The following is a 26,407-nucleotide window of genomic DNA, read 5'->3' on the forward strand; positions in this document are numbered from 1 at the left end:
GCTCCAAATCACTAGGAGGGCACGTGACACAGAAGACCCACGATGCCAAAGCTCCGAAATGGGCTGGTTGTGCAATCTGAACACGATATTGTGTGGTAGATGATGCCTGAGGTGTCCTTGAAGGGACGGGTGAATTACCAGGGGTTTCCATGCTTTAAGGAAGCAGCTTTCATTTGCTGTAATTTGATAATAAGCGTCAAATGACAATATGAAAGAGAATCCTTAGAAGTAGGATGGAAGGAATCCGCCTGGCATTGATTTAATTTGCCAATCAGTTGCATAGAAAAGGCCTGCAGATCTCTGTCTGGAGGTCCATGTTGCTGTCTTTGCAAGTCCACGTGGCTGTGTGAACCAGAAATAGGTGCCGGGTAGACTTTCGAAACAGACAGGGGCGTTGGCAGAGGCTGGGTGCAGAAAAGGCAGATTTCCTGCGTTGATTTCAGAGAACAAGTGCCTGTGGGGTGCGAGGAGCAGATCTTGGCCTGGCTGGTCAGGATTGGAAGGCAGCAACAGGGCGCTTTTCACTGGCTGTCTCCATCGCGATAGGGGGGCTGAACCGCTGCTGATCTGGCAGGTAAGGTGGCGAATAAGAGGCTGCGGCTACCAAGGCTGGATCGCGATAGAGGGCTGGCGAAACAGGCTGCAGGCTATCAAAGGCTGATTTGCGGCAGCAATGGCATGGAGTCTGGCGCTGATCTAGCGCTGCAGGGCTGGCAGGAAACCAGGGCAGCAAATGGCGGCGGGGGGGGGGCTGCATATGGCGTGGAAAGAGAGCTGCGTAGGGAGGCGAGCCTGCTTGACGAAATCCGTACGGGCGTCAAAATGGATCGTCCCTTTTTTTTTTTCGTTTGTGGCTGCCTAGGTTGGGTGGTTGCCCAAAAAATTAAAGGGTGGGTTTATTTAACCCTTGGGTAGTCTAGGGTTAGACCTAAGGTATGGGGCTGGGTTTTTCTTTTTTAGCCCCTCTAGGTACCCTTTTTTTTATAAGTGCTTGGTGCCAAAAGGTGTGCCTATTCGAAGGGGTGTGACCCTTGGAATAGGTGCACCTTTTCATGAAGGGGTGTGACCCTGTTTTTAAAAGGGGTGTCCCCACATGAAGAGGTGTGTCCTTTTTTCCACGATGGGGTGTCCCTTGGGTAAGGAGTCAAAACTCTTCATCAAAAGGTGTGTCCGATGGTGGAAAAGGTGCGTCCCTTGGTTTTGGGACAGCCCAAGCACCTGAAAAGAAACGATTTTTGTCGTGTCCATTCACATCAACTCATGATGTGAGGGAGATGGAGAGGCCACTGATGACTTTAGGTAGGGTTTGCGCTAAAAATTTTTACGCTCATTCTCTCCATCTCTTCCATGCACAATGTGCACGGATATCCTTCTAGCGGAAAGAGATGTATCAGATAGGCGCTAGAAGGTGGGGGGCATTTCCTACAGGCAGGAGCGAAATTTGCTCTGATACCACTGTAAGAAATCCTAGATTTACTATATTTAGAAATGTGCTAAGGAACAGAAAGGAGACTGAAATAGCAGAGAACACGGAATAATTGTATTGCTTGAGTGTCTGTAGTGTATCTGTAGTGTGTCATCCATACAATTGGGCCTCTCTTATATAGAGAGTGAAGAGTCACACATGAAAAGGTGTGTACTCCAAAGTGTATGTGCATGAAGAGGTGTGTACCCCTTGTGAAGGGTGTGACCCTTGATGAGAGGGTACATTACAATAGAATGTCTCTTGTGAAGGGTTGTGCCTCATAGGAAGTGTCCCGTCGAAAGGGCATACCCTTCCACAAGTGTCCATTCATCAAACCATCCATAAGTCTAGATACAGAGAAAGGAATACGTCACAGATCGTGACACAATGGTGCTCCAAGCTCCAACTCCATAGTGCTTTAGGGAGCACCCATCCACCAATTTGTACAAGAGCGATAGTGGGGGTCATCGAGCACAGCATCAGTGGGGTTTGCCCACTTAGGCCTATTAGACATCATCTTGGATGTACTATGGCTTAGGACGGCCGCATTTCAGTTTAGCATACAGACCGGAAGGCCATGTGCTTTTTATGTTGCCTAACCTGACCTGCCAGAAGTTATCTATCGATGAATTGGCACCAACCAGAGATTCAGACAGTTCTCAGAGTGCAGTCTTCAGCTTTTCCCTCGTTTGAGCTTCAGTTCATGGGGTGTAATGGGCTTCTGTAAGCTACAGCCCATGGCATGGCTGCCTACGTGCAGTTCTCAGCCCTACAGGCAAGCAAGTTGTAGCAATGACAAATGACTTCAGCTGCTGCTGAAATGACGTCAGCCTGTACGGTGGCTAACGTCAGATCACAAGACAAGGGCCTGCCAGCGGCAGTCGGATACCTGATGTACCTCCTGCACATCCATGTGGCAATCCTATACAGGCTACCATACTGTACTACCGACTTTGCAGCGGCAGTCGGGTGCCCCCTGGGCTGGTCAGCAATCTGCAGCACCTGTTCGGTCACTCTGTGGCATCTCTAGAAGCTTTACCCTTATATAAAGGGGCATTCCTCCTTCAATCCAGATGCAATATAGAAGATGAGTAGTTAATGTACTTAATGATTAATCTTTCAATGCAATACAAAAGGCGAGCACATAAGGTACTTACTGACCACATTCATAGACAAAGTTTTTATCATACTGCTGGAATTTTGCAATGTATTGGAGAAGAAGATTACCTTACGTACTTACCACATTTCCAGACAAATATTTAGAATGGTTTCATCAGTAGAAAAGAATTTGAGGGATGCATTTCTAAAAAGGGAAATTTGATGTTAGATGATTGCAAAGGTTGTATTGAGGTCTCCCTACCGCTACTGCTACTAGGCCCGTCCCTGCCCCATCCTGCCCCCAACCTATGCCCCCCCCTCCACTAGAGATTTGGCAGACTGTGTATGAGGATTTGCAGGCTTCTTCCTATGGATCAACCCTATCATGCACATGCAAATTTTGTTATTCATGTTAGATATCAATGCTCCACTCTCGTGTAACTACGCGGGAACCATCTAACTCTACTTGTAAGCCCCCCAGATGAGAAGAAGGCATTTGAGTAGCTCGGTTATCCGGTAAGTCCTGGTTTGGACACCAGATGGGGGCCATGTGTGGCCTGATGGCTGGACGGCTTCATATAGAGTTGGCACACTGCCAATTAGGCTACATGCAAGTGCACGAAGGCATCCCATGACTGACCGCATTGAGAGTAGATGGAGCATTTCCCGGGGCAGCCCACTCTCGGGTTGCAGGGCCCGTTTGGAGCCCCAGATGATCCCGGATGGCTCTGGGTTGAACGGTGTCCGTAGGTCAGTTGCTCTATTTTGTGCCACGGTTCTATCGTGTGGTCGGTGCCCTATTTCGAGACCGACCCCCAGTCGGCCAGTTCGGGCGGATTGGGTCGGTCACCCAATTGGGTCCAACCGACTACAAGTGGTGGCTATATAGGAGCAAGCCTGTGAAGCCCATTATCATCACTGGCTACAGCAATCTTGATTTCTTAGCATCCAACCTCTGTCCTCTACTATTTCCAGCACGCCATCGAAGCTTCTCACATAGGAGCGCACGGCTGGGAGGCAGCGCCATCTATTGTATCGGTTTTACAGTAATGAAAATTTTGATTCTCCATACTATCTGCTTTTCTCTCTTGTATACGAGATCTTGTTATCTGTTGAGCACAGACGTTGTATTGTTTTCTTACATGGTATCAGAGCTTGGACTCTAGCAAGAAGATTTGGTAGTGTGTTTCTGTTTGCGAGCACATTGTGAGAGATGGCCCAACCCGCAAGACTGCGAATCCCACCGTTTGGCGAAAGCGGAAAGTTGGACGGCTCTAACTATCCACTTTGGAAGTTCAAGATGAAGACCATCCTAAGCGCATACGAGCTTTGGGATACTGCTACTGGGGTGGACATGAAGCCGGTTGCGAGACCGAAATCCATCCAATGCAGGACAACAGATAGTACCAATTGCGGATGAGATTCTCGCGTGGGCAAAAAGAAATGCAGATGCGTTGTGTTTTATTGTCTGCAGTGTAAGTGATTCTGTCATGGCGTTAGTTCAACATGTCACCACAGCGGAAGAGGCATGGACGGTCTTGAAAAATCAGTACGAGACCACGAATCAGACGCGGATTCAGAATTTGAAGACTCAACTCGCAAACGAGAAACTGTCTGAGTGTGAAATGGTAGAGAAGTTCATCACCAGGGTGAAGAATTTGCGCGATCAGATGACTGCAATTGGCATCACTATCACCAGCGAGAATCTAGCACGAAGGTGCATATGGATTCTCCCACCAAAGTACGACGGTCTTGTTACGGCGCTGAATATGCAGAACAAAAATTCGTCCCTTAACTTTGAGGATTTCAGCGCCATGCTTCTGGAGGAGGAGATGTGTCAAAAGACGAGGACTGGAGAAGATTCGGCTTTCTCGACTGGATCAAAGAAAGGTAAGGGTAAGGACTCTGGTAACCCATCTTCTTCTGATGATAAAAAGAGAAAGAAGAAGATCAAGTGCTTCTATTGCAACAAGGCAGGGCACAAGCAGAATGAGTGCCGGAAGAAGATTATAGATGAGAAGAACGGAGTAAAGAAAGAGTCCAGCAATAGCGTGCAGGCAGTACCAGTAGAGCTGTTCGTAGCAATTGAGGAGATTTGCACGGAGGCAGTTTATGTATCTGCGGATGAACCTTGGATTATTGACAGTGGTGCATCGCGCCACATGACCAGTCGGAAGGATTGGTATACCTCTCTACATCCGGTAGGGAATGACATCGTAGTAGCAGTCGGCAATGATGCAAAATGTCCAGCAAAAGGAAAAGGTACGATTGCTCTCAAGTCAGATGGAGTTGTAAAACAGTTGTCCGATGTTCTTTATGTGTCAGATATCAAGAGGAACTTGTTGTCCGTTTCTGCGATCACGGATCGGGACCTCAAAGTTCAATTCGATAAGAATGGTGCACAGATTTTGGATCTTCAAGGGAAGGTCGTTGGTAAAGGTTCACGGTGCAACAACATCTAACTCTCAGCTTTCAGTTGTTGAGCTGATGTGAAGAACACTAAGCTGTGGCATGAGAGGTTTGGTCATCTAAATCTTAGTTCTTTAAAGGAGATGCATAAAAGTGGAATGATTGCAGACCTACCAAAAATTACAGATCTGCCCGATGTATGTGAAGCTTGCATGATGGGCAAGCAGCATCGGCATCCCTTTCCTAAAGAGGCCAGCAGGGCAAAGGCTCCTCTAGAGCTCGTTCACACGGATCTCTGCGGAAAGATGGAGACGGAAGCTTTGGGTGGTTCCTACTACTTCATGACACTGATCGACGACTACAATAGAAGGATATAGATAACACTGATCGACGACTACAATAGAAGGATATAGATATACTTCCTGAAGACTAAAGATGAGGCTTTTAGTAAGTTCAAAGAATGGCATGTAATGGTCAAGAAAGAAAGGTGAAGAAGTTGAGATCAGACAGAGGTGAAGAGTTCACATCAAGTAAATTAAAAGTTACTGCAAAAGTCATGGGATCAAGAGGCAAAAATTCCCACCACATACATCACAGCAAAATGGAGTAGCAGAGCGCAAGATGCGCGTCATCTACGAAATGGGCAGGAGTATGATGAAAGGGAAAGATTTGCCAAAGACTTTCTGGGCTGAAGCATGTAACACGGCAGTTTACATTCTGAATCGTAGCTACACGAAGGCTGTGAACGGGATGACTCCATTGCAGGTCTTTTCTGGTAAGCAACCTTCAGCTGCACATTTCAGAGTTTTTGGATGTGACTGTTTTGTGCATGTTCCTGATGCTAACAGGACCAAATGGGAACCGAAGAGCCGAAAATGTATTTTCTTGGGCTACAGTGAAGAGGCGAAGGGTTACCGTCTCTATAATCCTGTTACCAAGAAGGTAATAGTAAGTCGCGATGTGGTCTTCTTAGAATAGCTGCATCAATTGGAGGAGGATGCTTCCTTCCCAGACAACCAGGACTAGGATATCCATCCAGTACAACCACCAACATCAGACCGAACTCCCTCAACGGTGCTTGAGAGGATTCAAGATAAAGAAGAGGAAGAAGAGTCTGCAGAATCACAACAGCAACTGCCATTCCCGAAGTGGGTAAAGCAGCTTTTGGACGGGAGAGAACCTCCAGTCATTGAGGAGAAACCATCTGAACACCGGCGGTCCAAGAGATTAGAGAAGCAAAGAAGGGCGCAAGAACACTTGGTCAACTATGCTTTGATGATAGAGGTAATCCGTGCTGAAGAACCCAAGTGTCCTGAAGAGGCACAGGGTGATGATAGGTAGATGGAGGCTATGCAGTCGAGTATGGCTCCATAATGAAGAACAACACTTGGGATAAAACCAGACTGACCGGTGAAAGACAGCTATGGCTTCAAAATCACCACTCTTAAACGACGGGATTTATACTCTCAAAGCTCTCCCTCACTCCCTCTCTCTGAAGATGCACTAGGGCCCATGACAAATCGTCGGGCTGGACCCCCCCGAAGGTCTTTATTTATCCAAGAAAAACTGTTACAGAAGTTCAGCGTAGAGCTATCTCGTAAATCTCCACATTCCAAAACGTGAATAATCCCTTTTTTTTACAAGAGCTTCAAGCTCCATTCAAATTGGCAACATGCCACTTGTCTAAAATCTAGACTAAATCCTATTACATGCCACTAAGGGCCATTCTGGAGTCTTCAAAGCTCTCGGTCACACGAACCGCCTCCTAGATGCTTGTCAGGCTCCCATTACGCTTAGGAAAAATAATCCTTCCTAGTACCTGCAATAATTAATTAAAGCGCACCACCATGATACCCATTAATTGTTAGCGCTTTGCATGTAAATAATACACTGTGGACTAATCCTAGTCACGGTGGGCGTCCCCACTGAACACACGTGCACATCTAAACAAATATATATACAAATAAACATATATATATTCTCTCGTTGACCGGAGTCAACACTCTTGATTATAATTAAAGAGCTTTGACCAAAGGTCAAGGCGCCTTAATTATAGCCAAGTCTCTCCAACCGAAGTTGGCACATCTTGGTTAACCGGGGTTAACCCTCTTGGCGCATGCCAAGTCCTGTTGACCGAAGTCAACACTCTCTGACCGCAGTCAGGTTTACTTGACTAGAGTCAAGTATCTTTGACCGTAGTCAATCCTTTGACCATTAAAATAACTCTTTGACCATAATTAACACATATAAAAACTCTTTAATTATGATCAAATAAATGGTCAACTGTACTTTGACTTAGGATATTTACATTGTGGTGACATCCCCTCGGCTTCTATTCAGTTGACCTCAACTGAAAAGCTTCCTTGTAAACATCCAAAAGCTGTGGATAATCGGATAACATATCTTCGTCCATCCACTTGGCATCTAATGCTGTATAATTCTTGAATTTTACAAGATACCTGTAAAATTCCTTACCCTGAGGGCCTTTACGTACAATATGGTACACAATTTGCTCTGGCTGAAGGACTTCCTCCAGCTCATCCACTTCTGGTGGATCTTCTGATACTGGTTCTGTAGGCTCTGGTCCTTGAAATTTCTTTAGAAGACTCACATGGAATGCATTGTGAATCCTCCAATGCTCTGGCAATGCTAATCTGTATGCAACCTCATTTATTCTTTCTGTAACCCTGAAAGGGCCATAGTATCTGGGAGATAACTTTGCATACACTTTCTGTTTGCCTTTAAACTTGCGGAGCCTAGCTTTTTCAAACCTCAAAAGTACCCAATCCCCTTCCTTGAGATCTAATTGTCTCCTATGTTTATCTGCAGCTCTTTTATGTTTCTCTTGAGACCTTTCAATTGCTGTCCGGACTTGGCTGTAAGCTGTCTGGAGGTCTCTCACAAACTGATCAGCTGCAAATATTTCATCTTTGGTCCTCAATATAGGTGGCAAAATCACCTTCCCATATATGACTTCAAAAGGGGCTTTCCCTGTAGAGCTATGTACTGTATTATTGTAAGCAAACTCTACTAACGGTAGGTACTTTTCCCAGTCTGAACTTTGGTCACCCACGTAGCATTTCAGCATATCCAAAATTGTAGAATTTGCTACTTCACTTTGACCATCTGTCTGGGGATGGAAAGAAGAAGAAAAATTCAGATTCGTCCCCATGTTATCAAATAAAGCTCTCCAGAATAGACTGGTCATTCTGGGATCTCGATCACTAACAATGGACTTAGGCATACCATGATGTTTAAAAATTTGTGCCATGAACAGCTTAGCCATATGATCTGCCTTTATGGTTTTGCGAACCGGAACGAAATGAGCTTGCTTGCTGAATCTATCTGATAGTCCAAATCCCATCATTCCCTGACTTTGATCTCGGCAAATAAAAAATAAAGTCCATTGTAATACTTTCCCATGGTGCCTGAGGCACGGGAAGAGGCATAAGTAGGCCAGGTGCCTTCCGTCTATCATACTTCATTTTCTGACACGTAAGGCATTCAGTAACAAACTGATGTATATCTTTCCGCATTCCTGGCCAAAAGAAATACCTCTCTAGTGCTAGAGTTGTTGCTGTAATTCCTCTATGTCCAGCATAGGGAGGTGCATGTCATTCCCCCAAAATCTTTTTCCTCATCTCCTGGGTTATGCATAGGCAATCATCTTTCATTAAATACCCATCTTTCAGGGAATAGTGATTGGTGGATTGCCCTTCTTGCATTTGCTGTAAAATTTCACCAAAATCAGAATCATGAGCATATTGTTCCCTCATGCCTTCCAGGTCCTGATGATAAGCAATAGTTACATTATTGACCTGGGGTCTTCGGAACAAGGCATCTGCCACTGTTTCGAATTCCTGGAGTATGGACAATCTGAAAATGATACATTGACAGCATGTTTGCCCATTTCATATGCTTCTCGGAAAGCTTGGTCTGAGTCAAAAAGTATCTCAGACTTTGGTGATCTGTTTTAACAGTAAAATCTGCACCCAAAAGATAGTGTTTCCATGTATGGATGGCATGAATTACAGCCAATAACTCTTTCTCATAGATTCCTAAATATCTTTCCGCATCCCGAAGTCGCCTGCTTTCATAGGCTACTACATGACCATTCTGATGCAATGCAGCCCCAACACATTCTCCACAAGCATCGCAATCCACATCAAAAGACTGATAAAGATCCGGGACTACCAGAATAGGCTTTGTAGTCAACTTTTCCTTGAGTGTATTGAATGCTTTCTTCTGTGATAATCCCCATGTGAAGGCTGCATTTTTCTTAGTAAGGTCATGTAATGGAGCTGCGATATCAGCAAAATGTCTGATAAACCTTCTGTAGTAAGAACACAGGCCTAAGAAGCTTCGAACTTCATGCACAGTTTTCAGCTCTGGCCATCTTCCAAGAAGAACTCACTTTTCTTGCTGTTTGCATAGAGCTGATGATTTCTCAGCTCTTGAAACACTATAGCAAGATGTTCTCTGTGGTCTTCCTCTGTCTTAGAATAAACTAAGATATCATCAAAGAAAGTACCCGTAAAATGCCTGTACTCCCGGAAGATGCAATCCATCATTCTATTGAATGTGGCTGGAGCATTTGTCAACCCAAAAGGCATCACTAAGTATTCATACAACCCGAATGTAGTGCGGAATGCTGTCTTGTGCACATCCTGAGGTTGTATCCTCACTTGGTGATAGCCACTCTTTTAAGTCTATCCTGCTGAAAACTGAAGCTCCATTTAACTGATCCAGGACATCATCAATACGCGGAATAGGGAATCTATTCTTGATGGTCATTTTGTTCAGTGCGCGATAGTCGACGCACATATGGAATGAACCATCTTTCTTCTGTACTAACAGTACTACTAACAGTACAGGGGAACAAAAAGGAGACGAGCTGGGCTGAATCAACCCTTTGGACAGCAAGTCCTGTACCTGAGCCATAATCTCCTCTCTCTGAGTCGCACTGACCCTATAAGGGGGTCTGTTTGGTGGCTCACTACCAGGCATTAACTCTATCTGATGATCTCTGGTCTCTCTGGGGGTAACTCCCCTGGCAAAACATCAGAAAAACAATCTTTAAAGTTTACCAGAAACTGAAACTTATCTTTGTCTGCATCATTCATTTCAGCATGCATATCATTCTCTTTTTCTTTTACAAAAACCATGTACGTAGAAATTGCAGGCTTTATTGCTTTACCGCATGAAACATCAGATACAATGGGGATAGTGTCCCCTTTATTCCTGGCAATTAAACGCTGATTTTTCCCCCTATGCACAAACTCCAGCACTCTTTCAGGAAGAGTCAACTTCACTGCCTTGCGGTGAAACCAAGGCATCCCCAAAACTACATCATAATGTTTCAGTGGAGAAATGAAGAAGTCTTCCTGATCCACATAACTCTGAACATGAAGACGAAGCTTCCCTATCAAGGGAGTAACTGGCACAGGATTTCCACAAAACATTTGATCGGCATCCAAAGCCCTGCCTAACTCTTCCGTCTTTATTCCCAGCCTCAGGGCTAGATCCTCTGATATAAAATTATCAGTAGCCCCTGGATCAAATAAAATTAGCGCTTGCTGGTCTCTAACTTTGCCCCATGATAATTCTCGTTCTTCTGGGTTCAAAGCATGACCCAGTATATCAGGAATTCCCCCCGCCATTGGCTTTTGCGGTCCTCGTGGCTTCTCTGCCTCTTTTCCCTTCGATGTTGAAGGCCGCTATCTGTTCAGGGGTGAATAGAGATTTGCCCTTATAAGTCTTTGAAAACTGAGTACCCCTCGGCTTCTGAGGCTGAAACCCTTTCTTTTCAGCCTTGGGGTACTCTTTCTTTTCTGATTTTGTAAAATCAGTTTTCTTTTTATCAGCACGTCCTGCATGCAAGGATGGCACTGTAGATGGATCTTGTAGCGGCACAAGACTCGCTACTGAAGCTGAATGCATAAGATCTTGAATATTCTTTGCCCCCAAAGCATTCACTACTGCCTGAATTCTTGGAGTGAGACCTGCTCTGTACTTCCTCATTTGGGTGCCTTTGGAGATCTTTTTGAACGGTGCAACCTGCAAATAAGCATCCCAGAACTTTTGGTTGTACCCATCCACTGTATCTCCTGCATCCATGTGCAAGCTGTCCCAGTCTTGAAGAACATGGTCTCTAAACTGTTTAGGCATGAACTGCTGGTAGAAGGCTTTCTTGAAGCCCTTCCACTTCCTTGGGGCTGACCCATTTGTGGTCAGTGCACTCCATCATGCACTAGCCGTTGCTGTCAAGTGTAAACTGACCATTCTTAACTTGGAGGATTCTAGAAATTTTTCTGTACTGAATGCAGCATCAAACTGTCTGATAAACTGCAATGCTTTGTCTGTATGACCATACTGTCCATTGTAGGTCATAAACTTGACAGATTTTCCTCCCTCTTTAAATTCCTTGGTCGCCTTGGAAGACTTTCTCTTCCTAGACTTCTCGTGTTTCCTTCTTTTCCTGGATGATTTATCTGATAAGGAAGAAGAAGGCACAGAGGTCGAACTCGAGGTAGACGATAATGGACTAGGAGATCGGTGATGATGCCTCGATCTCTTTTTACTATGGGACCGTCTCCTATGAGATCTATGAGATCTCTCTCTCTCAGGCTGTATACGAGAGTGTGCCTCCGGCATTGGCACGTCATATACTGGATTAGGCATAGCTTCTGCTTGAAACAAATGCTGAGCCCTGGGATCCCTTTTGAGATTTTCCAGCTCTTGTATACGAGTGCGTACCATCTGTTCAAATTCTTGTTGAGTTTGCGGCACATTTCTCTGTCCTGGATGTACATCCCTATCTTGTGAATCCCACTGGATAGGTGATTGATCCATATTCTGAGATCTGCAGATTTCTCACACAGTGCGGGTAACTGATGCTCACTACTTTTGCTTTTCCAACAGAAAAAGTACCTCAACAAGAGGTGTTTTGCATTCACAATCTCTGCCAGTACTGGCTGTCAGTTCAAGGCATATACCCACACAGTTACCAAAGCATCAACAACTATATTGCCCTTTTCTGGCTGCTGCAGATGGCTTCAAAAGGCATCTGTTTTTCCCTCTTTTTACTGCTCAAAGGCATGCATACTCTTTTTCTGCAAATCTCTGATTCCTCTGTTTTTCTGCTGTTTTCTGACAGTAAAAGTCTGACAAGCAGGTGAAAATTGCTAGCAGAAACAGTCTCTGCAACTGTCTTTTTTTTTTTTTTTTTGGGGACAGTGACCAGATGGGTAACTACTGGTTACTCTAACCAGACTGACTGGTTCTGGTCTGGTTAGTCTGTGACTGGATAGTTACTGTCTGGTCAAACTGACCAGACTGGTTCTGCTCTGGTCTGGTTTGGTTGGGCAGCTAACTGGACCTCTGATCAAAGTCCAGCTAACCAGAGTTACACTAACCACGGGTTAGCCACCTGTCTGCCACGTGTCAGTGCTATGTCAGCATCTGAGCTGGCTGCCACATGTACTGCCACATCACCTGAGTACTTTGCCGCCTGGCTGCCACGTGTACTACCACATCAGCACCACACGTGTGTGCACCACGTCATCTGCTGACTTGCCACATCATCTGCTACCTGGCTAGGTGCCATGTCAGCGCAGTACACGTGTCTGCCATGTCACGAAAGCCATGTCACGCTAAGGTTGAACCTTGGATGAAAACGGGCGACAAAACTCTATACCACAGTCACGCGCCGTCGCGTTCACAGGCTGGTGGTCTGCTCTATTGTTCTCGAAGCGCCCACTGCAAGGAATAAAAGAAAGTTGTTCAAAGCAGATGCAGCTTCATCCGTCTACGCTTCATCAGCACCTTTCTGATAGCATTTGTTGGTTGTGCCGTCTGCGAAGAGTAGCCTTTAAAGGCATAGCTGTAGCGTGGCATCAACGCTGCACGTCGGGTGAGTTCTGTGCCACGGAATCACGGAGAGAGATGGTTTTGGGGTTAGCCTGCTTGGCAGGGTCTACGCAGGTGCGCTGCTTGTATGAGCGCCTACATATACAGACCAACTCACCACACTTGTGCGGCACAAAATTATTTTGTCAAAACCGTGTTCCGCGATACTATCAGAAGTCCGTGTATCCTCTCAGCACCTAACGAATACTTTACACTCAAGACCGTCATCTCCAAGGAAAAAGATGAATCCGGCTCTGATACCAATAAAACCAGACTGACCGGTGAAAGACAGCTATGGCTTCAAAATCACCACTCTTAAACGACGGGATTTATACTCTCAAAGCTCTCCCTCACTCCCTCTCTCTGAAGATGCACTAGGGCCCAGGACAAATCGTCGGGCTGGACCCCCCCGAAGGTCTTTATTCATCCAAGAAAAACTGTTACAGAAGTTCAGCGTAGAGCTATCTCGTAAATCTCCACATTCCAAAACGTGAATAATCCCTTTTTTTTACAAGAGCTTCAAGCTCCATTCAAATTGGCAACATGCCACTTGTCTAAAATCTAGACTAAATCCTATTACATGCCACTAAGGGCCATTCTGGAGTCTTCAAAGCTCTCGGTCACACGAACCGCCTCCTAGATGCTTGTCAGGCTCCCATTACGCTTAGGAAAAATAATCCTTCCTAGTACCTGCAACAATTAATTAAAGCGCACCACCATGGTACCCATTAATTGTTAGCGCTTTGCATGCAAATAATACACTGTGGACTAATCCTAGTCACGGTGGGCGTCCCCACTGAACACATGTGCACATCTAAACAAATATATATACAAATAAACATATATATATTCTCTGGTTGACCGGAGTCAACACTCTTGATTATAATTAAAGAGCTTTGACTAAAGGTCAAGGCGCCTTAATTATAGCCAAGTCTCTCCAACTGAAGTTGGCACATCTTGGTTAACCGGGGTTAACCCTCTTGGCGCATGCCAAGTCCTGTTGACCGAAGTCAACACTCTCTGACCGCAGTCAGGTTTACTTGACTAGAGTCAAGTATCTTTGACCGTAGTCAATCCTTTGACCATTAAAATAACTCTTTGACCATAATTAACACATATAAAAACTCTTTAATTATGATCAAATAAATGATCAACTGTACTTTGACTTAGGATATTTACATTGTGGTGACATGGGACCTTGTGGATCGACTACCAAAACGCAAGGTCATCGGCACCAAGTGGGTATACAAGACCAAGTATAAGTCCGACGGCACGTTGGATAAGTACAAGGCTCGGCTCGTGGCAAAAGGATTCGCACAGGTACATGGTTTTGATTATCAGGATACTTTTGCTCCCACAGCTCGACTAACCACAATTCGCAGTGTTTTGGCTTTAGTAGCACAGGGAAGTTGGCCCGTGTTTTAGATGGATGTAAAATCCGCCTTTCTGAATGGAGATCTCAAGGAGGAGGTATATGTGGAATAACCACCAGGTTTTGTGATCCCCGGTTCAGAAGGTAAAGTCTGTAAACTGAAGAAGGCACTTTACGGGCTGAAACAGATCCCACGAGTGTGGTACTAGCAGATTGATGCCTACTTTCTGCAAAATGGGTTCGGGAGGAGCCTATTTGATGCAAATTTGTATATCTTCACAGAGAAGGAGGCAGGTGTATGATCGTGGTCCTTTATGTGGATGACCTTGTCATAACAGGGAACCATGAAGAAAAGATCTTGCAGACAAAGCAGTTGCTAGGAAGAGAGTTTGAAATGACAGACCTCGGACTGATGCATTTCTGTTTGGGGATTGAAGTTTGGCAAGAGCCAAAACAGATCCTCATCTCACAGCTGAAGTATGCTGGAGAGATACTGAAGGCATTTGGCATGGCTCAGTTGGCACCCCTATGGAGGTTGACATGAAGCTCTCAAATGAGAATTGATCACCAGTGGTGGACGAAGCGAAGTACAGAAGGCTTGTGGGCAGCTTGATTTACTTGTGCAACACGCGGTCGGACATCAGCTTTGCGACTGGTGTACTAAGCAGGTTTTCCAATAAGCCTCGGGAGAACCATTGGAGGGCAGGGATGCGGGTGCTGATACATCAAAGGCACACTTGATTATGGCATCACCTATACTAAGGGTAACATCTTAACCGCATTCTATGACTCGGATTGGGCAGGAGATGTGGACAGCAGGAGATCAGTGATAGGTTACTGTTTCTCACTTGGATCTGGAGCTTTGTCATGGGTCAGCAAGAAGCAACCTACAGTTGCTCTTTCTTCTACCGAGGCTGAGTACAAATCAGCATGTTTTGCTTCTTGTGAGGTAGTGTGGTTGAGGACGATTTTAGGGGACATGGGTGTAGTGTAGAACAAGCCTACGCAGTTATCATGTTACAATCAGAGTTGCATGGCGATTGCAAAGAACCTTGTGTTCCACGCTCGTGCAAAACACATTGAGATTTAATATCACTTTGTTCGCGAGCTCATAATGGATGGAGAGGTCGACTTGGTGTACTGTCCGACTACAGAGAATGCTGCGGACATCTTCACGAAGGCTCTTGGAAGAGACTTGCTGGAGAGGCATCTTCATTGACTTGGCATTGGGCCGAAAAAGTAAGTTCACTTGCGGGTGGACATTAGGGGGGGTGTTAGATATCAATGCTCCACTCTCGTGTAACTACGCGGGAACTAGCTAACTCTACTTGTAAGCCCCCCATATGAGGAGAAGGCATTTGAGTAGATCGGTTATCCGGTAGGTCCTGGTTTGGAGACCATTTGGGGACCATGTGTGGCCTGATGGCTGGACAGCTTCAGATAGAGTTAGCACACTGCCAACTAGGCTACATGCAAGTGCAGGAAGGCATCCCATCAGTGACCGCACTGAGGGTAGACGGAGCATTTTCCGAGGCAGTCCACTCTCAGGTTGCGGGGCCCGTTTGGAGTCCCAGATAATCCCGGATGGCTCTGGGCCGAATGGTGTCCGTAGTTCAATTGCTCTATTTTGCGCCACGGTTCTATCGTGTGGTCGGTGGCCTATTTCGGGACCGACCCCTAGTCGGCCGTTTTGGGCGGACTGGGTCGGTCACCCAATTGGGTCTAACTGACTATGAGTGGTGGCTATATAAGAGCAAGCCTGTGAAGCCCATTATCATTATTGGCTATAGCAATCTTGATTCCTTAGCATCCAGTCTCTGTCCTCTACTGTTTCCAGCACGCCATCGAAGCTTCTCACACAGGAGCGCACGGCTGGGAGGCAGCGCCATCTATTGTATCAGTTGTATAGTAATCAAATTTTTGATTCTCCATACTATCTGCTTTTCTCTCTTGCATACGAGATCCTGTTATCTATTGAGCACAGACGTTGTATTGTTTTCTTACAATTCCTCCACTGATGAAATTTGAGCATTGTTTGAGACTTTAAATCAATTCTAGCGCACCTAGCCCTCCACTTCACATGAGTCGTCTTTCCATATTTTATAGTCTTCTTTACCCATTCTTTATTGGAAACATCAATTCTCCCATTATACCTACAGCATAGCCTTTACCATAGTGTTAGCCATAGACAGCCTCATAGACTCAGCACAACCCTTTAGCGGGGAATCAAACATGCTCTCTTGGAGGAGGAATATTAATAGTTGTACAGACAGGTGTTACTAGTGATTGCCAACCACCAACATAATAATGAGGAAAATAATTAGCGTAACCATGATGTCCACAGTTCTCTCTCTCTCTCTCTCTCTCTCTCTCACACACACACACACACACACACACGGAGCTAAGATATATGGATCGGTCCTAAAGAGGGAGATCAGCAGCCACAGAGGATCATGGACAACGGGCACTTGGGCAGGTAGGATTTCGGAGACAACACTCCACCCTGGGTCACATTTTCACGCTGAGGGCTATTATTGAGGAGGCGAAGTTGAGGCGTCAGCATGTCTATACTTGCTTCGTAGATTTTCGTAGGCATTTGACACTGTCCCACGCTCTCACCTGATCAGGAGGTTATAGGAGTTATGGCTCCCAGGTATCATGATTTGGGGGGTCATGAGTGTATATGAGTTTGTCAGAAGAAGGATACGTGTCTCAGGAGGCTTATCAGATTGGATTGAGAGCACCATTGGGGTTAAGCAAGGCTGTCCCCTATCACCAACTCTCTTCGGGCTCTATATTGATGAGATCACTTCTTTTGTCGATCGACTAGGAGGAGAGGGTTTGCTCCTGACTGACCTGATGGTGCAGATATTGTTGTATGCCGATGACATAGTCATCATATCATCCTCAGCAGGAGGGCTGCAGAAACATCTAGAGGCTCTGAAGGTGTTTTGCAAGGAGAGAGACTTGACAGTTAACCTTGGGAAGACCAAGGTTATGGTCTTCAACACCTCGCGAGCAGCGTCCCGTCATCATAGTTTCACATACCGTGGCGAGCCTGTCCCTCAGTCCCTCATACCGTGGCGAGCTTGTCCCTCAGTCCCTCATCAAATTATACAGGCAGAGTTTGCCATGACCCCTCTCCAAGTTGATGCCATCTTTCAGACAGTAACATTTCTCCACAGAGTTTGGACCTTACCCCAGGGGAGACTACTGAGGTTAGCCCTTCAGTCCTCCAGGCGACTAGCAGAGAGTGGTGTTGATACGGCATGGTACGCACGGATATCCACATGGTTTGGTAGTCAGGGCTTTCAGATGGACAGACTTCCCCCGTTTCAATACAGCCTGGATGCACCACCCGAGATGATCCCACGAGATGAGATCAACCGTATCATACGGTTGGACCTCCTTCAGCTCCATACATCTAGGGCTTGGGGGGAGAGGATCTCTCCACCAAGCTCCAGTTTTACCATGATCACTTCTTGAGGGTCTCAGAGCACGGTCTTGTCATCAGACCTTAGTATCTTGAGGACATAAGAGTTTCACATGCATTGAGGATCGCCATTGATCATGTACGAGTCTTATCACATCAGCTGTGGATTGAGACAGGGAGAGCTGCAGGCATACCCAGAGAGCAGAGTACTTGCACACTATGCCAGATGGGGGAGATCGAGACGGAGGAGCATTTTCTATGTGTCTGTCCGGTCTACTAGGAGATCTGAGGATGATATCATTGCCTCTTTCAAGAGGGGCAGATTGGATTGAGAGCACCATCGGGGTTAAGCAAGGCTGTCCCCTATCACCAACTCTCTTCGGGCTCTATATTGATGAGATCACTTCTTTTCTCGATCGATTAGGAGGAGAGGATTCGCTCCTGACTGACCTGATGGTGCAGATATTATTGTATGCCGATGACATAGTCCTCATATCATCCTCAGCAGGAGGGCTGCAGAAACATCTAGAGGCTCTAAAGGTGTTTTGCAAGGAGAGAGACTTGACAGTTAACCTTGGGAGGACCAAGGTTATGGTCTTCAACACCTCGCGAGCAGCGTCCCGTCATCATAGTTTCACATACCGTGGCGAGCCTGTCCCTCAGTCCCTCATACCGTGGCGAGCCTGTCCCTCAGTCCCTCATCAGATTATACAGGCAGAGTTCGCCATGACCCCTCTCCAAGTTGATGCCATCTTTCAGACAGTAACATTCCTCCACAGAGTTTGGACCTTACCCCAGGGGAGACTACTGAGGTTAGCACTTCAGTCTCCAGGCGACTAGCAGAGAGTGGAGTTGATACGGCATGGTACGCACGGATATCCACATGGTTTGGTAGTCAGGGCTTTCAGATGGACAGACTTCCCCCGTTTCAGTATAGCCTGGACGCACCACCCGAGATGATCCCACGAGATGAGATCAACCGTATCATACGGTTGGACCTCCTTCAGCTCCATACATCTAGGGCTTGGGGGGAGAGGATCTGTCCACCAAGCTCCAATTCTACCATGATCACTTCCTGAGGGTCTCAGAGCACGGTCTTGTCATCAGACCTTAGTGTCTTGAGGACATGAGAGTTTCACATGCATTGAGGATCACCATTGATCATGTACGAGTCTCATCACATCAGCTGCGGATTGAGACAGGGAGAGCTGCAGGCATACCCAGAGAGCAGAGTACTTGCACACTATGCCAGATGGTGGAGATCGAGACAGAGGAGCATTTTCTATGTGTCTGTCCGGTCTACTAGGAGATCTGAGGATGATATCACTGCCTCTTTTAGGAGGGGCACGGCTTTGGTCCACTCACACGGTTGATACATTTTCATGATCAGGTCTGTGTTGGGCTCTACCTGCTTGAGATGTGCCGACAGAGAGAGACACTGATGCGACAGGCCAGCGAGCTGAATGGACTGATGCCACAGGTCATCATCGACAGATCGTAGACTTTTGTCACAGACTTGTATGCATCAGTGTCAGTTGCCAGTGTAGCTGAGGGAGAGGAGCTTGAGGAGATGAGAGCATCATGGATCAATAGCAGGACTGTCCACCAAGATGCTGTCAAATGAGTGACACACCCCACGTACGACACGGAGAGAGCCCAGAGTACGCACGATCGAGGTTCGGCCTATCTCATCCCTTCTCAAAGGCGACTGCCAGAGACGAGGCATCACCCTTGACGTAGCCCATCGGATCTAGAGATCGAGGAGACCAGGCCCTCCCCCATGTCGTGAGACAGCTCAACAGACACAGATACGCGAGCTTCTCACATCTCATCAGAGTGCCACTAGGTTACCTGGATATATGGAACCTGAGCACGTACTAGGAGTGCTAGCCCTGAGCGCCTGACGCGCTTCTGTTACTTTGCTACTCTAGTCTAATGTTTTTCTTTGCTCACTAGCTGAGCATGTTAGCATGTTAGCTTTTGCTTTCAGTTTTGAGTTCTCAGCAAGGGTCTTAGTGAACGCTTTACTTCAGCCCTTAGTGGCTTGTATGAGGTACTTCTTGGGTTTGCACTTTGTCTCATAGGCCCGCACGAGGCCTCTCGCAGACGTTAATCTCTCTCTCTCTCTCTCTTAGGAGCATGTCTTGTGTGCCTGCCCAACCTACTAAGAAGTCCAGGGATGATGCCACTGCCTCTTTCAGGAGGGGCATGGTTTTGTCCACTCTCATAGTTGATCCGGGTCTGCGTTGGGTTCCATCTCATTGAGGTGCGACGGCACAAAGAGACACTATTGAGACAAGTCAAACAACAATAGGAGGTGACCGCGCCACAAGCTAAGGTAGACCGAGCACAGCAACATGTCACAGATTTGTATGCATTTGTGTCAGCTTCAGGACATAGTGGGGTGGAGGAGGAGCTAGCTAACATGAGGGCGGTGTGCATTAGTGGGGGAAGACGCCGCGATGCTATAAGCTAGAGACGCATAGACCACACTCGATACAGAGAGTGACTGAAGCATGCACGATCGGGGTCTGGTCTATCTCATCTCTCCTTAGAGGAGACCACCAGAGTTGGGGCGTCACTCTTGACATAGCCCATCAGATACAAAGCTTGAGGAGACTATGTCCTTTGCCATAGCGGGAGACTGCTCGCCAAATAGGATTTGGGACATCTTTGCAGCCCGCCAGAGAGCCACCACTACACCGGGTGCCGGATTTTGAGTTTCAGATTTAAGTTTTGAGTTTTGAATTTGAGCTCTTTAGCTCTTTAGCTTAGCATACCACTAAGCAAGGGCCCTAGCACTCAGGGCACAGAGGCTTGTATGAGTTTCTTCTCTTGGTGTACTTTGTCCCATAGACTTGTGAGGCCTTCTGAGGATGTAAATATATACATTTTACTCTCTCTATCTCTCTCTCTATATATGCACACATCAGAGACGACTATCAGCAGATACTGGCAAACACCACTCAGATCTCGTCAGTTCTCTCCACTGCCTCTCCGGCAGCGTTGGGATCTTTTGCCACTCGTCTTTTTTTGTACTGTCAAGAACTTGAAAATTCTTGACCCCTCCACAGTGGAGGAGATTTTTGTATTGAGGATTAGGTTCCATGGGTCATTTTTGGCCCCCCGAGGACGATAATAAAATTCTAGGATATGGTTTCATGTTTACACTCGTGTGAACAGCAGTCATCTGTCCTTTGCATCAATTTTGTGTGTAGACTCAACATTCTTTTGTTCTTATGGCCTTGGAATAAGCTATTTGCTACATCATCAATGGGGTCACCAATGAATAGTTCCTGCTACAGGTTACCGCTTGGAATGCTCTAGGTACTATATTCCTCTTGTTATCCCAAGAAGTTCTAACCAAAGCTTGTTGAAGATTGCTATTTTTTCAATATAGTGCTTGGCTGTGGAAACAAGATCAAGATCCTTCTACAATATGGCAAAGCTGTCTTACAAGCTCAACCTGAACCTGAGGATAGTAGAAACTGTCAACTATGCTTGAAAGGAGTTTTCTCCAAAACCCATTCCATCAGAAGTACTTTCACCAAGGTTCCTTGGAAAATTCATAGTAGAAACTGTCACATATGTTTGTAAGGAAAATTTTCTCTAAAACCAGTTCCATCAAAAGTGTATTCCCTAAGAATTCGTTGTGAAGTGGGAAGATATAAGAGTAGTTGCCAATGTGCCAAACCCTGAAGGAAGATGAGTGGCGCAAAGACCTGCAATGTTCCATTTATATCCTCAATCGTTTATATCCATTTATAACCATTTATATCCTCAATCGTTGGAAAAGAAGAAACCTCTCCTATAAACAAGTAGTAACCCCTTTGTTGAGGGTATGGCTATGAATGAGATGCGAAAATAAAAATCCAAAATATGAAAATACCTAAACCTTGTTCTGAGTTCACATCGTCTAAGCTACCTAGTAGAACTAGAATAAATTCAAGTTCTACAACCAACTTCATGCTTGACATGGAGCAATCTTAAGCATGTTCTTAATCATCCAATATCATCTCTTCTATTACTCCATCTTTATTAGTTAACTTGCTACTATTCCTTATCAGGAATAATAGAAATTATTATTATTATCAGGAATAATAATAACTTGCTATTAATGCTTATCAGGAGGATACACTCTAGAATGACTAGAGACTACAAATTTCTAGGTTCTCCCACTATGCACCCTTCTTATTAAAAAGGATTTCCGTTTGTGCAAGGAAAGAACAAAAGTGATTTTTTCTCATGTCACAATTACCAAACCAAGTGCAGGAATCAACGTGCATATTCAATACATGAAGAGGTTGTGCACATGTGACCAAACTCTTCTGTAAGTGAGCCTCAGAATTATTTGTATGACTGAGGTCTGGAAAAATAATGATTATTCCAAACACGTACACCTTAGAAAATTGTGTGTTTTTCTTATGTCACAATTAGCCAACCGAGTGCAGGAATCAGTCTTAAAGAGTTGAAAGCTAAGTTAAAAGTATCCCTGTCCATGCATATTAAGAGGTTGTACCCATGTGACCGAACTCTTCTGTAAGTGAGCCTTAGAATTATTAGTCAATAGCAGATATACCATATAGGACAATAAGGTCTGGTAGGATGATGAGTATTCCAAAAACACTTATTAATTTTGCTTTAGGAAAGGAAAAGGCAAAGGTGTTACACGGTTGAACTAGTAAGACTGTCTACCAACCCGTAAGACTGTTTGTCCTACAAGATTGAACTAGTAAGACTGTTTGAACTAGTAAGACTATTTGTCTACCAACCTCAGGATCATCCAAAAGTCGAAGCGAACCACTTTCTGGATTGAGGAGGTCATTCACCACCTCATTATATATCTCCAAAGCGGAAAATTTGAGCTCAAAAGTACGATCATCATTCTGCATCTCAACATCGTCATAAGCTTGGTCATGAAAGGAAAAAAATGTGTCAATGTACTGTGGTCTAATTTCTTTTATGGATACTCTACAATGTCCATGAGAGCAATGAAATCAGGTCATGTAATCCACAAGTCAAACTGCTTCATGTACCAAAAAGCGATTCAGAACTCTAGCTTCATTGTATCCAAGGTATTTGCACCTGCTTGATATAGCTATAGATGTCATCCACAGCAAACTCAGTTACATCCTGCATGGTATATGTCTTCCCACTACATGTCTGCCCATAGGCAAATATTGTGGCTGCAAACAAGCAAAACATGCAAAATTTCAAATTGAAAATCCATGCCCATAGTAAAGGTCACCTTTGAGAACTTTGCAATCCACAAATATTTGATAATCAGTCATAGGGAAAGATGCATCGTTCTAACAGGCTTGAGGATCCGGGGCACACACATGAACATCCCAGGCCGTGGTCTCGACTTCACAAAAAGGCCTTACCATTTTTCCCTGTTAGGGAAGAGATGGCAACATCTTTGACACCTTTCTCATAAACTTCTTTTGTTGTTGCCTCTGTTCCAAAAATTTGGTCTGAAAAAATCCAAGATCTTCAATCAACAGCCTAAAATAACTCAGTCATATTCTTGGTAGCATTTCAACTTTCCATAAATAATGTTTTACAGCATACTTTACGCTTACCAGTCTATTTTTGTACATGCTGCCTCACCTTTCCTACTTTCTATTTAAAAATTTTACAAATCCATTCCACAAGTTCAATGTGCACTATCCTCAGTCTATGCTAAGATGGTTGATTTGGTAAGTTATTTGTAAGAACATCTAACTGCTTGTACTGCATTCAAATCATAGTGTCAGAATCTATTAAAATCAATCCTAGTTGGAACATGACCTTCAGGCACAACAGAAACAGTGCAGGAGGAGACATCGCTCATGAAATTTGAGACAACAGGAATTTGACGGTTCCATTGAAGTCCAACAACCTACCTAGCCAATTCTACATAAATAATATATGTATATGTAGTTACATCACCATTTTCAATGCCATTGCTGGAAAGGTGGCATGTTGTGTCAGAGAGTTGAATGTGCTTACTGTAGCAAACTCTCACAGCAGAATGGTTTCTCACACCTCCTAGTTGGTAGAAAAACCTAGACCATCTAGTGGAAATAAGGTGTGTGCAATGGAAGAATCTTAAGATAGGAGAAGGGAATGTTTTAATTCAAAACTTCAAATTTATGTGTCCACAAAAGACAGCTCATAAGCACCAAATTCAGGAATAGAACATTCTGAAACGCACAGACTAGGTCGGCCCAGTGTGTGGCTGGTTGGCTGGCCAGTCTAGGGGGCTTGGAGTCCTATAAAAAACCCCATTGTGGGGGGCCAATTAGCAGTTCAGACTGCAAGCAGCCCTGACCTTCTGGAGCGGAGCCCACCTGCTAATCTGCAGACCAGCCTGCTTTAGCCTTTCTGGACCTACAACAATCCACCATCTCCAGAGCCTTTGGCTGAACCCTTCGTTTGCTGTCCGCATGCTACCGGCTCCTGCCCGCCATGCTGCGCATCCCACCTGCTACTTTGCCAACCAGCCTGCTGTAGCCTTTCTGGCCCTACAACAACCCACCATCTCCAGAGCCTTTGGCAGCACCTTCGCACAGCAGCCACGCCTCTTTGCAACAGAGAGTAGCTATGTAAGCACTAAGGGGAGCTAATGTTTATGCTGTAATACCACATCTGACCACCTTAAGTAGCAAGTATGCACTAAGCGGAGGGGATGGACTTTCTTTTGTAAACTCACATCTGACCACCTTGACTTTATTCGCCCTAGTAATGGGACTATGGGGAGATGGTTGGTTTTTTGCGACCAACCCTCCAAAGTAACTGTAATAAAAAGGATTTGTGTATGCGGCCAAAGGGCGTTTCACGTTTTCCGTTTGTATAATTTGGTCAAGCTGACTTTTTTGAGGACGTCATTAGTGCTTTGATGACTTCAAAAAGTTAAGTTAGCTTAGTGCCATATAGGTTTTGCCACCTTGTTAAAAAGAGGATATTTCCAGTTTAGATACATGTATGGAAACTCACTTTGTATTGAGGCTGGGTCTCATGAGTTCAAGATAAAGAGTAGCAGATGGAAAGAGAGGATAGGACGTGTAAAGTATGCAGCAGAAAAGAGGTTGAAGGTGAAGAGCATGTGCTCCTTCGTAATCGCAAATATGATTACTTCTGAGATCTCCACAACAGGATCAGCAAAACAGACATTGGTATTTAGAAAAACAGACAGAACTTGTATACCCTACAAACTTAAACATATGATTAATAATTTAGTGCATGAGAAGGGATTTCCACGAAGCACAGCTGCTTCTGGACATTGTATCACACAATTTTGGTTGTACCCCTGCTTCTCTTCCACAAATGAATAAATTACACGGGCTTGTGGAAGGGAGCGTATTAATAAGTGACGCTGGGTTCTTTTCGCACTGTCATATTCCTTGGGTGAAACACGTATTGCGGTATAAAGCATGCAATGAGAAGCTGCATGCGCCAAAAGCAGTGACAATCCCTTGAGCGCATCGGTAAGCGTCCACATAGCCATTTTTTATACTCGTTCGAAGCGGGGTTGACTATAGTGATTCTCCCCAGGAAATGTGTTTTAAGTTACTTTTGGGACTACGATTCATCATACAACACAGGTCGTGGTGCGTACCAAACGTGTAAGAGGGCGGAAACGATGTTTTTTCTCCCACGGGATGACGTAAAGTGATGGTCTTGTCATCCGAGCGCTCCCAAGCAGAGAAGTCGCCCCTAGCGAGCTCCTTGGAGGAGAGAGGTCTCAAGCGCACAGTGACGAAGACTTTCTCTACGGTAGCCTTGGGATTGTGGTCGAGCCAGTTACCATGGATGTGAGTAATTGGAGAATGGCGATGCAATGCAAGAGACATGACGATCACCGAAACGTTACGTGGAGATCCAGAGAAGAAGAAGAATAAGAAGAAGAAGAAGAAGAAGAAGGTGGTGTGCACAACTGGAAAATGGACTTGGCCCGTTTGTGTACAATACAAAGAGAAGGTTGCTAGTTCCAAATGCAGATGACAAAATAAGATGAGCACATTGCCGGCATTCCTTTCCTTTTGCAAAGGGCCGGCTCTTACATGCACAGTTTATTTTATTTTACTATAGACTATAGACAAAGAGGCATCGAAGCTCAAGGTGGCGAACTATCCATGCATGCTTCCATGCATGAATAGCATCCATTTCCTTCATCTTCACATCGTCCCCCTAGCGGACACAGGGGCATCTCAGCAGGAGTTGGCCATGCTTGCATCCTCCATATATGCACATCTTGCCTTGATTTGAATAGCAGTAGTTGTGTCGCGAGGTGGCTGTTTGTGCATGCATCCTCCATGCATGCACATCTTGTCTTGATTTGAATAGCATCCTTCATGTCATGCTGCCATGGCGCCTCTAGGACCTCTACTCTCCCTAGATGCCTTTAGTGGGGTCCTTGAAAATAATCTCATCCTTTGCATAATATTTCATTAATTTTGGACTCATGTGCTCTCCAAAGGAAGTCCAAACAAACTTGATAAGAGAGTCCTCTTGTACTTTTTAACTTAATTGGTCCTTCCATAGATGATCAAGTGAGCTTTAGAGACTCAAACTTAAGTTTGAGCCTCACTAGCCATTTTGAGACCATTCATGTGAACCGAAATGCCTCCTCATGGTCAAACTCAACCTCCATGGCCATCTAAGATGAAATTCCTATGTAAAGAAATGCTTCATGAGGCTTCCACACTCTCACACATGGTAATAGTTTGGAGGCTCAAAC

The 26,407-nt window shown here is 45.2% G+C and overlaps 1 pseudogene; it reads right to left on the bottom strand.

The window, feature by feature from the left end:
* Window positions 1-25,451, bottom strand: part of LOC147889607 (kinesin-like protein NACK1) — a 36,191-nt pseudogene extending 10,740 nt beyond the window's left edge.
* Window positions 25,452-26,407: the final 956 nt, after the last annotated feature.

Source organism: Dipteris shenzhenensis, chromosome 20 (assembly GCF_047967505.1).
Source record: "Dipteris shenzhenensis isolate YYH24624 ecotype China chromosome 20, Dip_SZ_1.0, whole genome shotgun sequence".
NCBI lineage: Eukaryota > Viridiplantae > Streptophyta > Polypodiopsida > Gleicheniales > Dipteridaceae > Dipteris > Dipteris shenzhenensis.